The sequence below is a fragment of the Sapajus apella genome, unplaced genomic scaffold (genome assembly GCF_009761245.1).
Source record: "Sapajus apella isolate SASKATOON/1434 unplaced genomic scaffold, GSC_monkey_1.0 scaffold58, whole genome shotgun sequence".
NCBI lineage: Eukaryota > Metazoa > Chordata > Mammalia > Primates > Cebidae > Sapajus > Sapajus apella.
In genome coordinates, this window is record NW_022436998.1 from 6,818,941 (window position 1) to 6,838,808 (window position 19,868).

Below are 19,868 nucleotides of genomic sequence, written 5' to 3' on the forward strand. Positions count from 1 at the left end.
ATCCCTGATCCTTCAGCAGGTATATAGAACTTTCTCTGATCCAACCTGGAGTTTTATGCATGTAATACAGTTCATAAAAACCCCTGTACTTTATCACGAAGTAATAAAGACTATAGGGAACCTCTTTCCTTCCACTCCTAGTTTTTATCTTTCTTTGATAGATAGCAGAAGATGGAGTCTGCAGAAAGCACTACAGTCATATTCTGGGACTTCAATGATCACTGTTATTTGGCTAAAGATAAGTGTTGTGATAAGTACTTTTATTTAAAATATCTAAAATTTTATGGACATTTTCTATCTCTAGGGATGGATGAGAACATTAATTAGAAGAAAACAAATCTTCCACGTTAAGCCCATTTCTGTCTACTTCAATTAAATAGATATATACAAACTTTTTATTTTAGGTTGTAATCACTAGTAAATTGCTGGAATATTGATTAGATTATCTAGTAAATAAATTGTCAGCTATTGTTTAAAATAATGCGTTGTAGCCTAGTTATTTTCATGAACTAAATGTCCAATTCAATTGACTATGAGGCAAATGTGAGCAATTCCTTAGCACACTAATAACTGAGCAGGCCAGGAGAGTTAATTTGTCATTTAAAAAAAAGCATGTGTTAGAAGTTAAAAAAAAAAAATTAAAGTGAAATATTTATTTATTATATCAATTCTTCAAGGCTGAGCTAACAGCAGCCACATAAATATTCAGACTTTTGGAATGTGGTGGGTGAAGGAGCCAGATGCTGAAACTGGAAAGATGAGTCTGTGAGAACGCATCAGCCCGCATGACTCAGCCTCCTCCACTCTGGGCTGGTTGCATGGCTGTGAAGAGGTAAGCCTGCATCCTTATCTGGACCAGTGTGAGCGTCACTAGCACGGTTAATTTGATGCCTGCTAGAGGAGCCATTTGACCTAATTAGAAGAGCAGAGAGAACACTTATCCAACACTGCAGAGCCCTATTTCTTCAGCGCCCCATGAGTTCTCCCTCAAGGTAGGCAAGATGAGATTTCAGAAAAGAATGTGGGCTCCCATCATTCACATTTTAGGATTTGTAAATGTCATATAGCCAGAAAAAAAATCTAATTCAGCTTTCATTTTTAGAAATGTGAAGCCACATTAAATGACTTGCCAAACATTGCCTTACTAGATTGTGGCAAGGCCAGAACTGAGATTCAGATATTTTAATTTGCTGTTCAGCATTATGACTACATGGGAAAATACGTAAACTTTGATGTCCTCTGCTTCATCAAAGATGAAGCCTAACCTACTATTAGAAAGCAATTATATCAATCTCTGTGAATTGTCTCTTTAAAAAGTTACCTTCTGGATTTAAAATTCAGAATAATTCCCAATGATGTCATTATGAGTTTGGCAGGTACCATCTACACAACTTTGCTGCAATATGTTCAGGTAAAATCAACTCCCACATTAGATTAACATGCTTGTGAATACTGTGGAGACTTTTTTAGAAGAGAATTTATGGCAATAAACTGATTGGTTCAATCCCCTACCCCAAATCCCCTCCCTCCCTCCCTCCCTCCCTCCCTTCTTTCTTTCTTTCTTTTTTTCCTTTTCTTTTTCTTTTAGCTTTCTGTAGCTGTAGCTGGCCTCCTTGGGTACTAAGTATATTGCAGGGAAAATAGAATTAAGTTTGGCTCTCAAATTCCTGGGTAATTTTACAAGGTCATAACTGTCATTTTGGAAGCAGGCAAAGACATATCCCAAGTCAGCTCAAAAAGCGACATTTTGAGCAAATTTTACAACACCCTTGCCACTTTGCAATCCCCAGCCTGTGGAGAGTATCAGAAACATTATAAAAGACATAGGAGTCTACGTGTGCCATGTGGCCTCCCACTTCAAGGTGCTGATCTTGAGAGATTTCTTTTTAAAGGCTTCTATCTAGGAACTCTGTGACCTTTGGAAATGGGTTTTTGTCATCTGAGTACATAAAGAAGTAGGGTCTGAAGTATCTGGACTTCTTAAAATGAAAAAAAAGGGATCTCCCTTAATATACACTATAAATTAATTAAATATCAAAATACAAAAAACCAACAGGTCAACTAGAATAAACATTAAGAAAAAACTTTCTAATTAAAAAGTGAATGAAAATCAGCCTATGGCCCTATACATTCATATGCCATGTGTAAAAACTATAAAAACCAAAACAGCTAAAAAACCAAACAAATAAAATGGTATATTTAAAAAAAAAAAAAAAGGCCGGGCGCGGTGGCTCACGCCTGTAATCCCAGTACTTTGGAAGGCCGAGGCGGGTGGATCACGAGGTCAAGAGATCGAGACCATCCTGGTCAACATGGTGAAACCCCGTCTCTACTAAAAATACAAAAAATCAGCTGGGCATGGTGGCGCGTGCCTGTAATCCCAGCAACTCAGGAGGCTGAGGCAGGAGAATTGCCTGAACCCAGGACGCGGAGGTTGCGGTGAGCCGAGATTGCGCCATTGCACTCCAGCCTGGGTAACAAGAGTGAAACTCCGTCTCAAAAAAAAAAAAAAAAAAAAAAACCTTGAAACTGTAAAAACAAAACATTCCCTAACCTGGAAAGAGGTAGGAGAAAAGAATACATGTCAAGATCAACCTCAGAAACTTCCACCCTTTATGCAAAGTACCCAGTAAAGTTCACCTCAAATTGGCTCAGTAAGCCCCGTTTACATTTTATTTGAACCATGCAGTGTAAAAAAAATAACATGTGCCTTCCTCTTTTCGATATGAGGTCAAACTATCAAGGGTTAGCTCTATTTGGACATGAGAAATAATTCCTCTCAAAAATTAATGAAATAGTAAAAAAAAAAAACAAAAAAAACTTGTAAAGCTTCTACAAATCCTGGTTCAAGTGAGGATTCAAGAGTCACAATGTACTATTAATGTGACCCAATTTATGCCCACAGTTTGTGAATATCCCTGGTAGTATTTATGCGCTGAAATATATTTTTCCTCACATTTGTTTGGCTTTAGAATACATAAACATCAAAATTCTAACAATTGTTTCTAAACACTTTAAAGTTGCATGACATTTTTGAGCTGACAAAAACAAGACTGTCTCCTCAGAAATACATGCATTTGCGTTTCTATGCAAAATTTCATAACTTTTCAAGGGACGAAAAGTCCTCTTACATTTCTTCTATAAAGCCCTTGGGCTTTGATGTGATTTGGCTGTGTCCTCACCCAAATCTCATCTTAAATTGTAGCTCCCACAATTTCCATGTGTCATTGGAGGAACCTCGTGGGAGGTAATTGAATCACGGGAACAGGTCTTTCCCATGCTGTTCTTGTGATACTGAGTAAGTCTCATGAGATCTGATGGTTTTAAAAATGGGAGTTTCCTGGCACAAGCTCTCTTCTCTTGTCTGCTGCCATGTGAGACGTCCTTTTCACCTTCCATCATGATTGTGAGGCCTCCCCAGCCACGTGGAACTATAAATCCAATAAATCTCTTTCTTTTGTAAATTGCCCATTATTGGGTGTGTCTTTATCAGCAGTGTGAAAATGGATTAATACAGTAAACTGGCACCAGTAGAGTAGGGCACTGCTGAAAAGGTATCTGAAAATGTGGAAGCAGCTTTGGAACTGGGTAACAGACAGAGATTAGAAAATGTGGGAAAGTTTGGAACTTTGTGGAGACTTATTGAATGGCTTTGGCCAAAGGGCTAAAAGTGATATGGACAGTGAAATCCAGGTTGAGGTGGTCTCAGATGGAGATGAGGAAATTGTTGGAAACTGGAGTAAGAGTGACTCTTGCTATATTTTAGCAAAGAGGCTGGCCGAATTTTGCCCCTGCCCTAGAGGTTTATGGAACTTTGAACTTGAGAGAGATGTTTTAGGGTATCTGGCAGAAGAAATTTCTAAGCAGCAAAACAGTGAAGAGGTGAGTTGGGTACTGTTAAAGACATTCCATTTTAAAAGGGAAACAGCATAAAAGTTCAGAAAATTTACATCCTGACAACGTGCTAGAAAAGAAAATCCCATTTTCTGAGGAAAAATTCTAACCAGCTGCAGAAATTTGCATAAGTAATGAGGAGCCAAATGTTAATCACCAAGACAATGGGGAAAGTGTCTCCAGGGCATGTTAGAGACCTTTGCAGCAGCCCCTCCCATCACAGGCCTGAAGATTTAGGGATGTATTCCTAAACTAATTAGGACTAATACAGGCTTCATGGACTCAGCCAAAGAGCCAGAAGGTGAAATGCACTGCTAATCCAAGTTACTGCCTACATGTATCTCAAGGACCCCTCATCTTTAAACACCATTCATGGTTATTGAATTTTGCTATTTGGGTCTAAGACTGGTGACTCTCAACCAGTGTAAGGTCTATAACTCTGATATTATCAGTTTAGTTTTCTAACATATCTTTAAAACATAGGCTAGGGAATGTATACACATATACATTTTTAACTAAAGCGCATTAAAATCGCTTTCGATGATTTTGTGAGGCCATTTATGATAAAGATACTTTACTCATAGCAGAAACTGGATGGGAATTATAATGAGGAAGTTGCAGGGCTGCATCTGGGAATCCCAAGCAATGCCTTCCCCAGGGGAAATTTTTGCTTAGCTGGGGTGAGTCCTCAGGCTTCTCCACGGGCTGACACAGTGTCCACCAGCCTGTCACCTCCCTTGCTTTACTTCCACACTCACAAAGCAACCTCTTAGGTTATAAGAAATTGGTAATTTGTTGTTCTGGGTAATTTGAGAAACTAGAAATAAGCTATATTGGAATAGGGACTTAAAGCATTTTGGCTACGGTGCTAGGAATAGCCTCTTCTGTAAATAATTCCATTGGTGGTCTGGCTCCTATGTTAAGATAACCTGATTGTCTTTGGGTGTCATTTTAAAAGTTCATTTGCTGCCTATTATCTTGTTGGGGCATACTTGAAGGCTGCCAACCACGAGACGCCTTCTCACCAGAAGGCGTCTATACCACCCTCTGCTTGGTCACACTACCGCCTTGTCTTCCATTTTAAACCTGAACTTAGTTGGGTGTCTGAGTGAGTCTGCATCTGAGAATGTTCTATTCACAAAGGAGTTGTTATTATTCATTCATTCCCATTTCCCTTATTCAAATGACAAAGTTTTAGTTTCCAGAGTGAGGCTTTATACTTCACCTCTACCTAACAATCTCACAAATTACCATCTGCTAGATATTGCTCACTTTCTGCAACTTTGTGCACTTGCAGACATTGAGTTCCTAATATGAGAATTCTTCCTTATTGTCTGGAATCTATATCTCATGAACTGAAGGCATAAATTGGGCCACATTAACAGTACTTTCTAGGCTGGGAGCAGTGACTCATGCTGTAATCCCAGTACTCTGGGGGGCCGAGGCAGGTGGATCACCTGAGGTCAGGCGTTCAAGACCAGCCTGACCAACATGGTGATACCCTGTCTCTACTAAAAATACAAAAATTAGCTGGGCATGGTGGCATGTGCCTGTAGTCCTAGCTACTCAGGAGGCTGAGACAGGAGAATCACTTGAACCCAGGAGGCAGAGGTTGCAGTGAGCTGAGATTGTGCCACTGTACTCCAGCCTGGGCGACAGAGTGAGACTCCATCTAAAAAAAAAAAAAAAAGGTCAGTACATTCTGACTCCTGAATCCTCACTTAAATCAAGATTTGGAGAAGCTCCAAAATGTCCCCAGGGGTCCCCATCTCGTGTCTCACATTGTTCACAACAAGCACAGGCCTGTGGATATTGCTGCTGCTCTGCTTGGCGTACACTGCTTCCTCTGGATCAATGTGGCAGTCCCCATCTCCTGGGGGACATTCGTGCTCATTTCCACTTTTCCTCAGGAGTCTACTGTTTCCAGATAGACATGCTGGGAATGCCCTATGTGTCTGGCTTTCCTGTCACAGAGGAATTACTAGAACATCTGAAATGTCAAAGTTATATGAAGCCCTTTGGCAAAGTTGGGGAGAATTTCTGTTTTCTCTTTGAGTTACAGGTGAGACGGCTTTCAGGATAGTACTGTTCTACCCATGTTGAACTGAGTTACTGAGTTTTATTAAAACTATTCTTTCAGGTTTTAAAAATTACACCCTTTACTCTCGTGTGGGCTGTGCCATGGAACCAATCTGACAGTCAGAGTCAATGCTTTTGTTAGAACCAGTCTATAATAATGACCAAAACTGTTGTATGGAGTCAAGCTTATATCCCACTCCTTCTCTTAACATGAGTTATCTCATGAGATACCCTGAGATCTTCAGGCAAATGGTCTTCAGAGTATTTGGTTTACTTGCCCTCCCAGTTTTTCAGACATGCCTGCATGTGCACTTAGACTTTAATGGGTATCTTAACTACATCAGTCTACATGTGATTGTTCTTCATATGCTAAACTCCAGTGTTGAAATATTGCAAACCATTCCATATCAAAGTAAACTAACAAGCTTATCTCTGACTCTGAGCATTAGCCTGCAAAATGCTTGAACACCTACCATCTTACAGTTTTAAGGTTTTTCTTTTCCCCAAAGTCTAGCTAGTAGCAAATAATTTCTTCACTAGTCTATGTATGCAGAAATTAACATGGGAAGAGGAGTCAGACCAATAGCTCCACTATTTGCTATATATGTGACTTTGGTCAACTTTCCTACCTTTGCTGAGCCTGCATCCTCATTTGCAAGATGGGAACAGTATGGTACCTCCCTCGTAAGGCTGCTGTGAGTGTTAAGTGTGGTATGGATGCAGGGCCTGGTGCAGAATAAGCATCCACCACATCTTAGCAATTTTACTTCATGCAGGTCATGATGGTTATGCTACTGGACAGTTGCTACTCCACCATGGCCTCTTGCTGTCTGCCCTGAAGTTTATAAGATAAACCAGAGTTTCTCCATCAACACATGAAACTATAAAACATCTGCTGTACAGAGCAGCAATAATATTCCCCACAGACAGATTCAAGTGTGAATTTTGGCTCTTTTCCTCTCTGAGCCAATGATCTTGGTCAGACCACTTAACCTCTCTGAGTCTCAGTTAATATAGCACTAAAATAAGGTGCTGTGAGGATCAGTGCAAAAATCTATACCATTTGGAACAAACGTATATCAGGTGCTTTAAGAATTATAATGCCTTTTCTTTCTTAAAGGAACTTGTAGTATGAACACAGTTTTGGCATCTTAAATTTTCTTTTCTTCTCTTTTTTGTTTTTTTTTTTTTTTTTTTGAGGCAGAGTTTCATTGTGTCATCCAATATGGAATACAGTGGCACCATCATGGCTCACTGCAGCTCCTCAAACTCCTGGGCTCAAGCAATCCTCCCGCCTCAGCCACCCAAGCATCTGGGACCACAGGCACATGCCACCATGCCCAGCTAATTTTTGTATTTTCTGTAAAGACAGGATTTTACCATGTTGTCCAGGCTGGACCCAAACTCCTGAGCTCCAGCAATCCACTGCCTCGGCCTCCCAAAGTGTTAGGATTATAGGCATGAGCCACTGTGCCCAGCCTAAATTTTTCCATGTTATTTCTAAACCAGAATTAATTAAATCACAGTGTGTTAGGGCTGGAGTCATAGATTTTAGAAATCATTTAATTCAATATCTGCATTTATTTTAAAATTATACAATTTAATTAAAAATTATAAAATACATATTTGTGGTAAAACTTCAAACACTACAAAATACATACAATAAGATGTACATACTTTTCTCCCTGAAATTAATTTCTATGAATCATTTGATGTGTATGCTTCAAGAGGTTTGTGTGTGTATAAATATACACATAATTTTATATGCAGAGATAAACATATTTAACATATAAATAGATTATTAAAATATATGTATATATTTACATTTTATATATAGTTCTGAAACATTGTCACACAAAAGTCCTTTTCTTTTCAATATTTTAAATATGGCTTATTTTATTTACTGCATAAAGCTACTTTATATGAATGTATCACTAGATGATGATGATGTATCAATCATAGCCCTTAGTTGGCTTGCAATGTTTAGCTGTTAAAAGCAATACTGGCCAGGTGCGGTGGCTCACGCCTGTAGTCCTAGCACCTTGGGAAGCTGAGGCGGGTAGATCACAAGGTCAGGAGTTCAAGACCAGCCTGATCAACATGGTGAAACCTTGTCTGTACTAAAAATACACAAAAATTAACTGTGTGTGGTGTCACATGCCTATAATCCCAGCTACTCAGGAGTCTGAAGCAGAAGAATCGCTTGAACCCGGGAGGCAGAGGTTGCAGTGAGCAGAGATCGTGCCACTGCACTCCAGCCTGGGCAACAGAACGAGACTCTGTCTCAAAAAAAAAAAAAAAAAAAAAGAAAGAAAGCAATACTGTAGCAATTAATCCTTGCATGAAATTGTTTTTAATAGACTAGATGTATAGGGGTAGAACATTAGGTGAAAAGTCATCTGCAAGTCTACATTTTGACAGCTACTGCAAAATTGTGCCTAAAAGATTGAACCAATGTAACAAAATAGGGCATAAATATGGCTGTTCCTCCATGCCTTCTTTCATAAATTATTATTAATTTTCACAAATATTTTTAAGTTTGCCAATATGATAGGCTCAAAATATCTCACTGTAGTTTTGCTTTGTATTTTTCTGACTTATAACGAGACTCAAATTTTTTAATGCATTTTGGCTATTTAATTTTTTGTTATGAATTGCTTTTTCAAATTGTTAACCTGTTTTCTGTTTCTTTTTAAATTTTTTTTAATTATTTGCTTGGGCTTTTTCTTTATTATGAATATTGATCTTCAGTTTGTTATAAATGTTACAAATATATTTTTTCCCTTTTTAAAATTTTGCATTTTGCCTTTCTTTAGTTACTATTTCATCATAGAGAAGTGGTAAAATGTTATAGAGTTAAGTCTTTTGAGGTTTTCAATTTTAGCTTCCAGGTTTTCTGTTTTTCTTAGGCAGATCTTCTTTATCCTAAGGCTATTAAATACATTCTTTATATTTTCTCAATATTTTAACTTATTTTTTCATTTGGAATTCTAGATGACTTGAGATTTATTTTTCAGTATGGGTTGGCATTAATCTGAATTATTCTTTTTCTAACCAGTTATTTAATTTTACCTGTATTAGTCTTTTCGGATTCTACTGCTATGAATACTGCTTTACTCCCTGATCTTACATTATAGAAATCTGAAGCTCCAGAGAGATTATGTGATTTTTCTAGAGCAATGCTTTACAACTGGGAGCAGATCTGCCCTGCCAGGGAATATTTGGCAATGTCTGGAGAAATTTTTGCTTGTAATTAGGAGAGTGCTGCTGGCATCTAGTGGTAGAGGCGGGGAATGTTGCTACACATTCTAAAATGCACAGGACAGGCCCCCACGAGAAATTATCAGGCCTAAAATGTCAATCGTGCTGAGGTTGAGAAACCTTGGAGTCATCACAGTATATGAATACTGGTCTTAAAAATATTAATAAAGATATACAAACATTTTAAGGTATTTTAAATTATTAAATTTTGGTATCTGTTTATAAGTCTTCCAAAAGTTGTTTTCATGTAAGCTTGCCATTATGAATTAGTAGATGTCCATTTTCCAGGTGAGAAAAATATGTGAACTTTTCTCATTGTCTCAGGAGCAATGTTACTTCATTTCTATGAAATGCTCCCTGTTCTTCATGACCAACTCTAGAACAGATGTTGAATCCTGAATCCACTGGACAGCAACTGCATATCATAATTGTGTGTTCTTTTCAAAGCACTGGTTTTAATCATGCCAAGTGGAAACAAATTTTCAACCATGACTTTACCTTTCCTATTAAAAAAAAAGTCAGAGAATCATCAGAAGCACCAAATTAATGGTAATGATTTCAGGTCCCACTTCAGACCCACTGAAGGAAACTCCAGGTTTGGACCCCAGGACTTTGTATTTTTATCAGGTGAATCAAATGATTCCGAGGGTGAGCTGAGTGTGGGAGCCAGTGCTTTGCTACACTCACAGGCAAGCTACCTGCAGGAAGAGATGCTCTAATCCCCATACTGCAAATTCTCCCAGCTTGGCTCCTTTCCCAGAGAAGAATTTGGTCTCACAAACTGAAAGATTCATGTCTGCAGTAGGATAGTGAAGGAACGAAAAATAAAAATAAAGTGAAAGAAGATTGTTTTTTTAGTGTTAAACATTTTCCTATATTCACCACATCAAAAATGTAGTAAAATGATGACTCATACTAACCATGACCTCTTTGAGTTTTTTAAATGGTGTAAGGAGAAACTACAGAGGTTGAAGACACACTCATGTCGGTTACTAATTTCTATGACAGCTAATGATAGTTTATGTTGGTTCAGTTTTCTTTAATCTCAAAGTGGGTTTAAATATTAATTAGGCATCATAAAACCAGCTTGCATTTAACAAACAAATATAGGAAAGACTAGAGAATAAGATCACATGGATTTGGTCTACAGAATTCCAATTGGAAATTGCTGTGAATCACCTAATGCCACATATAGATGCATTTTGTTTCACTTTTAATCCCAAAGTATATATTATCAAATTGCAAAACATCAGTGGCCACATAGTCACTGTCAGAACTTTCAAGTAAAACTTTCTCTGCTATCTTATATAATTGAAGTTTTTAAAAACGTTTGTTTAAAAGCAGCTGTATCATCTGTGCAGATTCTATCATATCCTATAGCCAAATAAAACAGAGCACTACAGTGTAAGCCTAGGTAAATATAACTGAAGTTCTGTTATTTGTAATCTCATTTCTAATTTTGGGGATTACTAAAGTAGCTTCACCCTTATCACTGTACTTTGTAATATGTGAAGATCATAAATTTGAATTGTATATGATAAATGTATATTACTGTGACTCATTTATTTTATGTGTGTTGGAGCTTCTGCAGCATTTTTTGAAAAGATTTTTTGCTTCTAAAAATGTCACTGGGTAAGTCGATTTCTATAATCCTTCTCTCCTCTGATGTTATATCTAGGTCCTTTTAAAAAATTAGAAAATATCTACTTATATTTTCAGCCTTTGTGATTTTGGAAATTTTGATGTAGGAAGCAGAGAAATGGCTGGGGATTATTTTAGTCCTGAAGTACTTAGAGGGAGGTCAGGCTTGTGCGGTTTCCAAATTTAGGGTTTAAGATCAGCTAGGAAGCAGCACAAACCCTTAAGAAGAGGGGAACTATATAGTGGGAGAATTACCCAGACACTGAAGAGGCAGGCAGGCACTGCAATTTCCATGGCTGGTGTGGGGCAGAAGGGCAATGTTGTGCAAATCTGCTGTTGTCCTGCTCTGATTTTTAAAGTGATCACATTACAGAACTATATTGTGTTGAGGCTGAAAAAGCCCTGGCAGATTAGATGAATAAATTAGGGCCAAGAAAAGGGAAACAAGTTGCCCAAATGTTTAAGATCAGCTTCAGCATGATGGAGGCTAAGGCAAACAAGAGGCAGAAGGAAATGAAAAGAGAAAGGAGGGAGAGCAAGTAGGGTAAGAAGAGGCCCTTTCAAGTACCTCATAGCATTCAGGAGACATCCCAGCAATATTCACTCTTGCCCTTTAAATGAAATAAATGGTAAGTGTCTCTGTATTCAGAGATTGCCTCTCCTTATGCATTCTGGCTTTTAGATTGAGGCCTTGGGATTCTCAGCTCCATTTCCAGAACATACTGGTGTGTTGCCTACCTTGACCTGTCACTAATGTTGACATATACTGTTCCCAGGAGCTTTCTCCCAAAAGCGCCTGACCTAGAATGTTTATTTAATTGTCTGTGATGTCTGGCATATTTTTCCAGAGGAAATGGAGCCTATTCTTAATCACATTAACATATACCAACAAAATAAAATAAAACATAAAACTAGTCCAGAAACTTTGTAGACAATTTAAAAAACAGTGCCCTTAAAGATATACAAGAAAATTGTTTCCACCTCTCCCACCCCTTCAAATATGTAATATACCTAAGGAAAGATGGAACAATTGGGTATCAGAAAGGACTCCAAGACTCCAGCTGTCATTGGGTTTCTTTAAAACTTTTTTCCCAGGGCCACTAGAGAGGCAGGCAAAAGATGTGCAGGTTTTGTTTGAGGCCTGGGAATCCCAACTGAAGCCTAAAGCCACAGGGTTACCTGGTAGAGAGTCTGACTTAGAAGATACAGGAGAGAAGAGTAGAATTCAACAGACCTAGGTTCAAATTCCAGCTCTGCCTCGCACCAGCTATGGGCCCTTGGACACATTGCTGATTTTCAGATTGCTCACTCATAAATGGCCAATAATAACAGCATCTTCCTCACAGCACTATTGTAAAGCCTAAGTAAAATATATGTGTGAGATGCACAGCACAGTGTCTGGCGTACGGAAGCTACTTAAGATGTTGTCGCTATTTATTGTTGTTATTATTAGGATGAATGTCATTTTGTAGGGTTGAGATAGAAAAAAATAAAAGTAAAGCTGATTACTTAGAAATCTTCTGTATCATTTTTAGTTAAAATATTAATATATAAAAATCCTGGAACAGGCAATCTCAACAACAGACCACGTTCTGTAGTAAGTACAGTTTATGGGACTGGGTTTAGCTCAAGCTGGCCCAGTGCTCAGCTGCTGTGGATGCTATGGGCTTTTCCATGTCAGTACTTAGCAAGTGAATGATCAGGATGTTCTCCATCTAGAAATCTGTGTAGACAGCCAAAGCATAAATGTACTTTAAGGCTACACAGATTGATTCTCTGCATTGATTAAATCATCACATCTATCCTTGGTTGGCTATGTACCAAGAGAATTTTGAAATAGGCAGAGCTAAAAGACTTTCTACATTTCACCATAATGAGATTTGTCCCCATCCACTACACCTTTCGGACACCCCAAAACACTGATACTCGTAGTGATTTTATTTTTATTTTACTGTATTTTTTTTTTTTTGAGACACTGTCTTACTCTGTTGCACAGGCTGAAATGTCATGTGTGATCATGGTTCACTGCAGCATCGATCTCCCATATTCATGTGATCCTTCCTCTTCAGCCTCCCAAGTAGCTAGGACTGCAGGTGCATGACACCGTGCCTGCCTAATTTTTGTGTTTTTTTTGTAGACAAGGTTTTGCCATGTTGCTTCTTGAACCCAGGAGGCTGGTCTCAAATTCCTGGGCTCAAGCGATCTGCCTGCCTTGGCCTTCCACAGTGCTGCAATTACAGGTGGAGCCACTGCACCTGGCCATAGCAGTGTTTTCAAATTCATCTAGATGTTCTAGGAGAAAATGTTCTCACTTATTTTTTCCTACTTTAAGAAGTTACTCCATTTCCCTGCATCTCTTTCTTCCTTCTTTCTCCAGTAGATTATTAGGTGAAGAGGAAGGCAAGCAGATTCTCTGGCTTAACACAAGAATACAAAATAAAAGGTTTTCGCTCTTCCCCCAACCACCCAAAAAAAAAAGCTTACCATTTATTTCCTTTTATATTTACCAAAATTTGTAATTAATTCCCTTTAAAATTATTCTTCTTTATAGGTAAATTTTTGTAACTCCCTGATGGGAAATTTAGCAATTTATATAAAAAATTTAAATACTCCTAACTCAGAAATTTATTTTTAGGAGCCATCTGTAGTGAGTCAAAATATTTATAAGGAAGTGGTGAAAAATTAGAAGTAGCATAAATATCCATGTGAGTGAACTGATTACAGAAATTATAATTCATGTCTACAACAAAATATTAGTCATTACAAAAATATAGAAGTATATTATAATATACTTCTATATTTTTGTAATGCGAAAGTGTTCATAATATGTTTTAACAGGGAAAATGAAGGCTGGTAAATAATATTTATTGAATACTTTTCAAATTATAAATGGACATGAACAGAAATGGGACCAGAGAGAAATCTATCAAAATATTAACCAAGCAGGTTTCTCTGGATGAAAAGGAAATTAACTTATTTTTTTGTTAGTTTCTATTTTCTAAAATGGCCATAACAAGCAGATTTTATTTTTTAATTAGACAAAGTACAGTAAGTTTTTTTAATTTAAGAAAGTATTGCCAAATCTATTTTAATATAACAGAACAATAGTTCAATTTAGGAGTGGAAAGAGCCATAGATATGACCTACCTAAATGCAGAGTCCATTGTTGAAGGAGAGCTGATTCTGGAATGGCTTTTCCTCAGATCAGATGCGATACTCTAAAGGAAAGCTAAAGTAGTGGAGGAAACAGGACGTTAGCCATGCAGAGCTTTCCCTATAATCAACCATCACCTTAGCAACCAGCTTCACTGCCTCAGGCCTAAATTGTTCTATAGCTGTCTGCCTATTGGCATTCATTAGGCAGTGTCCCCATGTGTAGGTGTACATCACTGGGGCTATGGAAGGTTTTAGCTGATACATGATATTACATGACCTTGAATAACATGGTATGTCAATCAGTCTCTGTATTCATTTCTTCTTGCTGCTGTAACAAATTTCCACAAACTCAGTGGCTTAAACAGCACATAAATTTAATCTCTTACATTCTAGAAGTTGTAATTCTAAGATCAGGGTGTTGGTAGGGCTATATTCCTCTGGAGACCAGAAAAAAAACCATTTCCTTGTGTTTTCCAGCTACTAGAGACTGCCTGCATTCCTTGGCCCCGGTATATCACTCCAACCTCAGGTCTATTGTAACATCTCCTTTTTCTGACTTTGACCTACTTGCCTCTCTTCTATAAGGACCGTTGTGATTACACTGGGCAGAACCAGAAGACCCAGGATGAGCTCCTCACTTCAAAATCCCAATTTAATCACATATGCAAAGTTTCTTTTCCCATATAAAGCAACATTTACAGGTTCCTGAGATTAGAATGTGGACCAATTTGGGAGCCATTATTCATCCTATTACAGTCTCCCTGTCAAGTTTCCTTCAGTCTTCTGAGCACATCAAGGAGGAAGTCTGGTTTGGGTTATGTCATTGTTTCTAGCACTTGCTGATCTCCCTTTCAAACAAACAGCATACATTTAACAAAAAGAACACAGATATTAAACTTAGGTGCACTGGCTAGTCATGGCATCTATCTACTTTATTATCAGTCATCTCCTTTTTATTATGTTATGGTTACCTTCAAGTTTTGGCAAATGATACTTTATTTTTTTTTTTCTTATTTACGGGATAGTTGCATAAAATTTCTCTTAAAAAGTGAACTAGTGAATCAATTTTGAAACTTTAAAATAAACAATATTATTGGTAGCATGCAGATTTGGCAAACATTGTGAATGAGGAATGTGAATGATGAAAGTTTGGGAAATATTGTCATAGGAGAACACTGCTCTACTTAAGATTAGGGAAGAGTCATGCTGTTTGGGGATGACTGTGCTCCCTCCCTTAGCTCTTCATGAGGCATCTCTTGAGGAATGTGATACTATTTTCTTCCTGCTTCTTTTGATAGTTCATTCTCTACAGGGGTATAGGGTGAACCAGTGAGACAGGGAGAGGTACTATCCTTTTTATTCATGAAAAATAAAAATTGACAATGGAAAAATCTCTGGGGCATTGTATATTGGTCATTGGTTATATGCAATCTCCTTGCAAGGTTTGCTGAGAGTTAAGGCAAGTCCCTGCATTCATGTGGCCCATCTCTGGTAGAGGACTACAAGTCAGAGCAGTTAAAGGTAGAAAAGGGATGGATCCATAGAAAAAGGAACAATAAAGTGCTATGGTGTTCAGACAGAGAGGTGATCCTTTTAGTTGGAAGCAGAGGATGGAATAGAGTGAGAATAGGGAAGATCAGGAATCTCTCAATGGTGAAGATAGTTTTTCTTCAGAAACTTTGCCAAGAATTTCTCAAGAAGCATTTAGGGTGGGGGACTTACCATCACCAACACTTTAGGTGCTACTATACAATTAATGCTAAAGTGATAAGGCTGGTTTTCTTATTTCCATTTTTCAAAAGTGCAAACTGAGTCTCAGAGAGACTAAGTTTCTTGCCTGAGATCATATAGCTTGTAAGTAGCAGACATTTTCTTTGAGTGCTGTCTGGTTGCAATGTTGATAAGCTTCCCCTATGATAAACTGATTTCAGAGGCTTTTGCCTTAGGTGCTTCTCCCAGTCTGAAACTAATTGAACTAATCAAGCTCTGTGTCAATATGTCCTGCTTCAGCTGTAGATTATCCCATCTCACGCAGCAGCTTCTTCCTAGACCTTTATCCAGAGCTGTCCAACAGACAGCAGTGATGGAAATATTTCATATGTGTGCCATAACCACTAGTTACATGAAGTATCAAGCATGTAAAATGTGACTAAGACTGAGGACTAAATTTATTTGATTTGAATTAATTAAAATTTAAATTAACATAGCCATATATGGCTAGTGGCTACTGTATCGGGCAGATCAGTATATAGTTAGACTCATTAATATTTAGAGTTAAAAAAAATCCAGGCAGTAACAGTGGCCCAGGAGGCAGAGTGGACATGGCTCAGGCTGCACTGAGTCACATTAACTTTGTTCTAGAAGACAACTTTACAAAGAACTAAAAAGGACAGGGTTAAAGATGACTGAATACTAGGCTCCAGAATTTGTAACAACCAGCTTAGCAGATTATACATTCTTCAGTGGAGCTAAGACTTGAGAAGTCTACTCTTAACAGTGATTTGGAACTTTCCAATTCCAGAGAAAAGTTGACCAAGGAACTGCCCAAGACTGAGTCCATATGGAATAACTTCATCTTCTTTAGGAAGAAAGTGGCAAGGTCATAAAATAAATGAATGGATTCACAGAATCAGCAATAAAATTACTTTATTACATGCAAAATGTAATAATGGTAGGAAATCCCTGAAAGTCAGTACAGGCTACTCTGTCATCTTTGCATAAGTCAGATGTGGGAAAGTGGCCTTTTTATTTTTTCAACCTTTTTTTCTGAGGAAGAACTGCAGTTAATTCATCAGGCTTGTGTCTTTGGCAGTGCTGATCATGAAGTTTTATATCCTACAGTAAGTCATGAGATTTTTGTGCCTGGCACAAACTACTGTGACTGTTTGGGGTTAGGTAATATCCAGAGCACCATCAAACCTCAGAGACTGGATTCTTTAAGTGGCAAAAAGATAGCCAGCCTCAGCTGTGGGAGTGGTATACACATTGTCCTTGCAACAAAAGAAGTCTTTACTTGGGGGTCATAAGGCCTATAGCCAGCCGGGCACTGGAGCAACTAATCATGGCTTCTCCACTAATTTGTCAAACAAGTCATTTAAGTTGCCTATGAGTCTCACCATTCTTTGGTGCTAATATCTGATGGAGAGGTATTTACCTTGGTTTACAATAACTCTAGCCATGTAAGATCTGAATCAACAGTTAATCAGCCAGTGGCTCAAAGAGTCACTGGCTACTTACAGAATAAAGAGGCTGTGAACACAACACATGGACAGGTGTGCTCCATGGTGGCAGTGGACACTGAGAAGGCTGCCTATGCCTACAGACACACGTTAGTATGAACAGATGAAGGCCAAGCATATCCTTGGGGTGCCAATTATGAGCAGTTGGGCACTGGCAATAAAAGCAACCATTCCTATCCCACCTTCATCATTGTGGAAAAGGACAGGATTATAGAGATTGCAGTCTGTCATTCTTCCCACATATCTGCTGCCAAGACCCAGGGTGGGCAGGAATACATGTGGGGCCAGTGCCAGGGCCAGACCCAGGGTGGGCAGGCATACATGTGGGGCCAGTGCCAGGGCCAGTTGGCAATCCTCCCTCACCTCACCCACTTCTGCAGTGATGACGCATTTGCCTGTTTTGCTGCTCCTGTTATCTCATGGCGCCTCCTCTCTGCAGAACCCCATCCCACAGTACCTGAATCATTAAAGAAGGAATCTGACAACCTGGACACTGCAGTCTTGAGATTTGTGGTCGATGGAAAATACATTTATGCACATAAAGTCCTTCTCAAAATTTGGTGTATGTGAGCATTTTCATTCACTGTTGGAAGGCAATGAGGATTGTATTGTAAAAATGTAAATAATGTAAAAATTTTCATATTCTGTTTACTGGGCATTCCTGGAATACCTGTACACAGACAGCATCAGTCCTGAGGAGGTAGTAGGATTTCTTGACTTGACTACATTTTATAAAGAAAATTATTTGAAAAAAGTTCTCCCAACAAATTATCAAGCAAGGCATCTGCGAGCAGAATGCAATCACTCTGCTCTCAGCTGCTGTGAAGTATGATGCCTGTGATTTGGAAGAATTCTGCTTCAGATTTTGCATAAACCATCTGACTATAGTAACAAATGTCAGGCTTTGCATAAATGGACCATGATCTCCTGAAGAACTTTATCAGCAAAGAAAGCAGAGTTAAAGCCTTTAAAAATGGATCCCATCTTCAGAGAAGGAGTTTCTGAACCTTTCTGTTTCCCCTGCAAAAGCCAGAGATAAATAATTTCTCTTGAATTAATAGAACATATGAAGAGTTACATTTGACTGAGCACTTACATCTGCCAAAAGAAGGATGATGGTAATCTTCATCTGCCTAAATCCAGAGTTTATGTAGAATGCATTGAATACTCTGATCAGATGTAAGTAAGGTCAAGGAAAAAAAATATATCTTATTTACCATTTCCTCTTTTGCATCACTTAAGCCAAATATCTTTTGTACCCTGGTCTCAGTATATGCTATTCTGGCCCAAATGTTCCATTATTCAGCAGGCTGATAACACATAGACAGCCTGATAAAAACTGCTGTTACTACCACATTTTCAGTACCCAGCATGGTGCCTTGCATATAGTAGGCACTCAATTTATTATAAATCTTTAGTATGCCCAGATAATAGCTTTAGTTGTGGAGTACTGAATGCAGGAATAACTTGCACAAAATAAATCTAAACTACTCTGTAATTATTGAAGTTCCTATTCTTCTGGTACATCTTTCTGAGAAATAGTAGCTAATTTACAGCATTAATTACAATTCACCAAAAGGCCTTGGCTACTAAATTGTCCAAGATCCAAGGGCTAATTTTGATTTTCTGTTTACTCTGAGTCATTTCTCGCACAGGATTATTGAGTATAAAGTATTATTTTTGAATGAAATCCCTGGACTGATCTGCCTGATATAATGACATAAGGTCCTTTTCTCTGTGTTAAGAGGGATTTGCCTCTGTAAGTAAAGATGCCTATATGTTTTGCTTGTAGTTGACTTCCATGTCACTATAAAATAGGTCTTTAAATCTGTCACTAGTATAATTATAAAGCACTATCTGAAAAGGAACTAATACTTATATTTCATGGACAGCATTAATAAGCATGAGATAAATTTATACTATTTATTTGCTTAGAGATGGACTCTTGCCCTGTTGCCCAGGCTGGAGTTTAGTGGTGCAATCTCAGCTCACTGCAACCTCTGCCTCCCAGGTTCAAGGGATTCTCCTTCCTCAGCCTCCTGAGTAGCTGTGATTACAGGTATGCACCACCATGCCTGGTTAATTTTTTGTATTTTTAGTAGAGGTGGGGTTTCATCATGTTGGCTAGGCTGGTCTTGAACTCCTGACCTCAAGTGATCTGCCTGCTTTGGCCTCCAAAAGTGCTGGGATTACAGGAATGAAAATTTATACTTTTTAGATCAAAGCAAGTTACCCAATTGCAAAAGAGAAACTGGAATGAAACATAGTGTCAGATTCTTCTAATATGTATCTCACAATATAATATTATATAAATAAAACTCCTTTGGAATTAGGAATCTTGTTCTGATGCTAAACTATTTGATAATAAGGTGCTTATTTGCAGACAACAACAACAACAAAAATCATCTAATGAAATTCTTTTGTTTTATGGTGGAAGACAATGAGGCCCAGAAAATATGACTCACTCAACGTAAAACAAAATAAACCTCCAAAAATCAAATAAACTAAACAGATATAGATTCTTGCTTTTAGAAATTAAGATACCTGACTCCCAATCACAGGCTTTTCCCATTCTGGAAAGGGAAGAAAACATGTGGA

The 19,868-nt window shown here is 38.1% G+C and overlaps 1 pseudogene; it reads left to right on the forward strand.

The window, feature by feature from the left end:
- The first annotated feature begins 785 nt into the window (after positions 1–785).
- Positions 786–18,299, forward strand: LOC116528417 (annotated as a pseudogene).
- Positions 18,300–19,868: the final 1,569 nt, after the last annotated feature.